We start from the raw sequence: 5,099 nt of genomic DNA, 5'->3' as shown, positions 1-5,099 counted from the left end.
ATGGTATTCAAACATTAATAAAAAATGATAAAGAAATCCGAAGGAAACGAAGCGGTATCCAGCTCTTATCAAGACAGTGAGGGGATTGCATTGCACTGATGGCGATGGGAAATATGAGCGAGGAGGTGTTCGGAAATTGCTGTACGCCTTCAGAGCTATAATCCCAGGTTTCAGAAGTCTGCCGTTGTTAAACATTTTCCTAAAAATGATGCATGCCCATGATTCCTTTTACGGCAATTACTCATACATTTTCAGTCTCATTTTTACTATTCGAATGAAGCACTGTATTTTTAAAAATTGTGTTTGAGTGATTGTGCTATTACAAGTGTCCTGATTTCCCCCCTTTGCTCCCCCTCCACCCAGCATCCCCCAGTCCCTCAGGCAGTCCCCCCACCATTGTTCATGTCCATGGGTCATGGGTGTAAGTTCTTTGGCTACTCCATTTCCTGTACTGTCCTTCATGTCCCTATGATTATTCTATAACCACCTATTCATACTTCTTAATCCCCTCACCTCTTCATTCATTCCCCACACCCCGCTTCATCTGGCAACAATCAAAACACTCTCTGTATCCGTGATTCTGTCTCTGTTCATCTTGTTTTCTTTTTTACATTCAACTGTTCATAGAGATGTATTTTTGCCATTTTATTGTTCATAGTTTTGACCTCCTTTTTCTTAAATAAGTCCCTTTAACATTTAAAAAGGCGAAGGCTCCGTGAATTTGCATGTCATCCTTGCTCAGGGCCCACACTAGTCTTCTCGGGACCGTTCTGATTTCAGTTCGTGTGCTGCCTGAGCACAGGGCTGTACTTTTTTTTTTCAGTGGGATGAGATTTGGGAAAACTTCACAAAGTAAAATGGGTAGAATTCCCTAATTCCTGGCCTTGGGGCACTTTCGCCAGAGATAAAAGGTAATGGTTGTCACCTCGTCCCCAGAGAAGTGCCAAGGTCAGAACAAAGAGAGCCTGAGCTTCTCAGGCCTGATGTTGAAGGATAACAAAAAAAGAGACCCCTTCTCAGAGCTCTTGTCTGGGAACAGGACAAACACCCCCATTCTAGTCTAAATTTGTCAGCTGTGTCTCAGGAGACACGATTTGATTTGTGGCAACACTGAATCTGGGTTACAGAGAGCAAGAGAACTCACGTGGTGCTGGGCATTTTGGCATTTAGATAGGAACGTCCTGGTTTTAATCTCATGGAATTGTTTTGTTTTAAGGATCTAAGGGAGCTTCGGGACAGGTGAGTCTACTATTTCTGTGGCTAGATGACTTGTCTGCTGCTCACACCAAGTCCAAGTCCTTTCAGGTACCAGCCACGCCATTCAACCACTTCCTTTGGTCTTTAAGAGGAGGGCGAATATATTTATCTGGGAAATAGGATAGATGAGATTTATTCAGGGATTTTTTTTTGTATATCAGGCACTGTGCTTTCTTCAACATTTCATTTCATCTTCCCGAGAGCTGATGAGTCTCAGTACTACTACACCAGCGCTGTCCCACCCAACAGGCAAGGAAGCGAGTCTTGAAGAGGCGATTAAGAACGTCCATCCCAGTCACACATCCATGAGAGCAAGGACGCCAACCCACTCTTAGCTCAGGGACCGTGCACTCAGCCCCCGCCTGCAGCAGCCCCCTCTGCTGCTTGCTGTGGGTCACCTCGTGAAGGAGCCTCTGTCGAACGTCAGCCCATGTGATGGGGCCAGGGAGCGACAACGTTCCACTTTCCAACCGGCCACTGCCTCCTTGCTCCTTTCTGTTCTCTTCTTTGTTCCGCTTTCTCTAACAGTGTGTCCTTGTACTTCCCTGAGACGAGAGGCAGCCCGCATATTGATGGAAGCGTCCCGCCTCTAATGCCCATTTCCAGCTCTGGCTCTGGGCTCCGGAAGGTTTCCTTCTCGTTTTATTTACACATTTGATTGTCAGGTCCTCAGGGCAGAGACTTTGCTGTGTGTTTGGGACAGTGTTATTTATTGTGTAAGGCTGTGTATACCTTGGGCATGTGTATAAATACTAAAATAACAGTGTTACTCATTTTGATTGAAGGAGATTTATATGTAGTTGTTCCTTACAAGAGCAGGTGGCTGGTTCGATTGCTGTTGTGAGCAAGGTTATAAGCCGGCCCCTCAGCCTTTCTCAAACTTTTGCACATTCTCTCTACTGAGCCCAAAGGAAGTGTATTTCCTTCTGCCTTTATTGGAGTTTAGCAGCATAGAGAATACTTGTATTAAGAGCATTTCCCTATTTAGTTGAATGGTTTGCTGCCTTTGGCTTTGTATCTAAGAAAATATACTGTTGGTGGGTGAAGAATATAGCAATGAGGTACTTTGTACCTTAAAGCATTTCTACCAAGTGCTAGAACTTGATTTATGGTATGAATATTGTTGGGAGGATGATAAATATGCAGTGTGGGGGATTCAATTTTGACCTCAGCAATTCAAACTGCACCACTTCTTTGCATCCAGGGTCACACAGTAAGTGATATTGGTGTGCCTGTAGCTGGGGTACCGTTTGCTCTATGCATGGTTTGGGTGTGGCTCAACATAGCTAATGAACCAGCAGCTGGACGAACCCAAGTTTTCCACTTCCTTTCTCCAGTGCTGTGTAGGTTCCCAGGAAAGAACACGGTGGTGTCCCCTGCTGGTGTGCAGGCGTGTCTGGGCATCTCTGCTGACCTGATGGGGGTGCCGCCCAAAGTCTATTTACAGGGGCACCGAGGAGACTTTGGGAGAGCACCCATTTTGGTGGGGGGGGAAGCTTATCATGAAAAGATGGACTTGGGAGCAGGTGGAGATGCCTTGTGTAGTGTGTACCGCGTGTGACTTGCCTGTGCCTCCTTGGCACAGACCCACTGCCCTCATGGCTGTAAGAGAAAGCCAGACGTGTTTCACCAACACGACCTAAGAACAGCACAGCAGTCATGCTGCGTAGGGGCCTTTGTCCCCAGAGGGGCGTGTCTAGTTTCCCTTCCTCATCACTGTGGGCCACCGCCCAGCGTGGCTCCATCAGGCCCCTCGATTGTCTCATTCTAGAGTCTGCTGTTTGTTGGCCATCATTTCCATCTGCAGAAAGCTCCGTGAGAGCTGGGACGGCTGTCTGGTCCCCACTCCATCATCGGCACTCGCATGGGCTTGCCTCATGGAGGAGCTCGGTCAGCAGCTGAGATGAATGGAGTCTGGGTGAAGAATAAAGTCAGGCTCCAGGCTGTCCTGGGGTGCCTGGCAGAGCTGGGGTGAGCTGCTGTGTGTTGTGCAGGAGCGAGAGGGCCTGGGGAGCAGAGCTGCCCTGGGTGGTCTGCTGGCCATGAACCGACCCTTCCGAGGCAGGAGAAGATAAATGGATGCTTGTTTTTTTTCCAGTGTATTTATCATATCTGGATTCTGTCTTAGTTCTTGTCATGTGACTGCATGTTTATGGCACCCTCTGAGTTGACAATAGCAGAGCCCTCAGTTGATTTCACTGAGTGAAGCCAGTGCCATGTCACAAGCCTGGTGACTGAAGTCGCTTAAGCATTTGCCATGTGTTTCTCCTCCGTGTCATAGGTTTCAGGAATGTCCCTGGTTGTCAGGTTGATGCCTGGATCATCAGTGTCTGATGCTAGGATCAGGAGACACCTTTTTGCCAGCTGATCCATATTTCCAGGTGTCATTTGGGTGCTACCAGCTAAGCCCGGCTTAGCCTCTTGTTTATTTGCTTATTTCTCCATGCTGTTTATCTGTGGAGCGTGCATCTCAGTGCCCCTGCAACTTCATAGCAGTGAGAACCAGTCCCAGTTGCAGGCGGATCTTGCAACAGGCACCAAGGACACCGGACGTGGACACGGGCATGGGGCGTATTCATAACAAGGTTGTCACATTGCACTTCCATTGGAAATTTGAAAACCACAGAGGGGTCAAAGTTCTATGTGATCTTTCTGAGAGAAGAGAATTGTTCTGGCCTTAAGGGAAACATTCTGGAGGTCACCAGACTGCTGAAAACCTCGTGCGTGCCCACGCAGGGACCGTAGTGATGGCATTTATGGGTGTTGCTAGGAAAAGGAGGTCGGAGCTGGCTTAAAGAATCACCCAGAATCGTTTATTTTCCCAGAGTCTTGTTATTTTCCCAGAATCTTTTGCTTTGACATGATTTCTACATCTATGTCTCATTTCCCATCTGGCAAATTCCTACTCATTTGTTAAGGCTTAGCTCCTGAGCAAAGCTTCCACCATTTCTAGCATTAGGTGCCCCACCCCCACCACTGCTTGAGCACCCTTTAGCGCTCATGTGTTTGGTAATATTGCTCCAGAGAGGGCAAGGGCTGGCAGGTTTGCCTGCAAAGGGGCAGAGAGGAAGCAATTTTGGCTTCGCCAGACATACAGTCTGTGTAGCAGCCATTCAACTTGGCTGAGAGAGGATGTAAGCAGTCACAGGCAATATCTAAATGAATGAGTGTGCCGTGCACCGATGAGATTTAATTATGGACACAGATTTGGAATTCATGTCCTCTACATATGTCCGTGAGATATTCTTCATTTGTTTTTCTCCCCCAAACATTCACAAATGTGAAAACCATTCTTAGCTCCTGGACCATACAAAAACAGTCCAGGATTGGGCCTGTGGGCTTAGTTGTTCACCCCTGACTTAGAGCATTTATTGGGCCACGTGTCTGTCTCTCCCACTTGACTGTAAGCAGACTGAACTCAGGAGTGGGGTCCCCAGGACGGAGCGCGGTTCCCGGTGCCTTGGATGGGCCCCGCAGACATTCGTTAAGCGACTGCCTGTGTGGGAGGGTGAAGCAAACACTTCCCAGTGTTTGCTGAGCACTTATTATAGTGTCAGGCATCGTGCCGAGCACTTTATATGCATTTTCTAATTTAACCCTCATTTAATTTTGTGATCTGGAGACATAAAAAGCAACAATTATCATTAGACATTGTGCTAAACACTGTCTGCGTAGACTCATTTAATTCTCTCAACAACCTTATGGACTGATAATATCTACTTTTACAGCTGAGGGAAATTAAGCTTGGGGAGATTATTTGTCCAAAGTCACCCAGCCAGGGAGTCAAATAGGGTTAGAAGGAGCCCCGTCAACCAGACTTGAGGGGCCTACTTCCTGGGTCC

The 5,099-nt window shown here is 47.4% G+C and overlaps 1 non-coding gene across 1 annotated transcript; it reads right to left on the bottom strand.

The window, feature by feature from the left end:
* Positions 1-697: 697 nt before the first annotated feature.
* Positions 698-800, bottom strand: LOC119035011 (U6 spliceosomal RNA). The gene has a single exon (XR_005079688.2). It is a non-coding gene; the product is annotated as a U6 spliceosomal RNA (small nuclear RNA).
* Positions 801-5,099: the final 4,299 nt, after the last annotated feature.

This window comes from Artibeus jamaicensis, unplaced genomic scaffold, assembly GCF_021234435.1.
Source record: "Artibeus jamaicensis isolate MK-2021 breed Jamaican fruit bat unplaced genomic scaffold, CSHL_Jam_final scaffold_537, whole genome shotgun sequence".
Taxonomy (NCBI): domain Eukaryota; kingdom Metazoa; phylum Chordata; class Mammalia; order Chiroptera; family Phyllostomidae; genus Artibeus; species Artibeus jamaicensis.
This window is presented reverse-complemented; position numbering and strand designations above follow the sequence as displayed.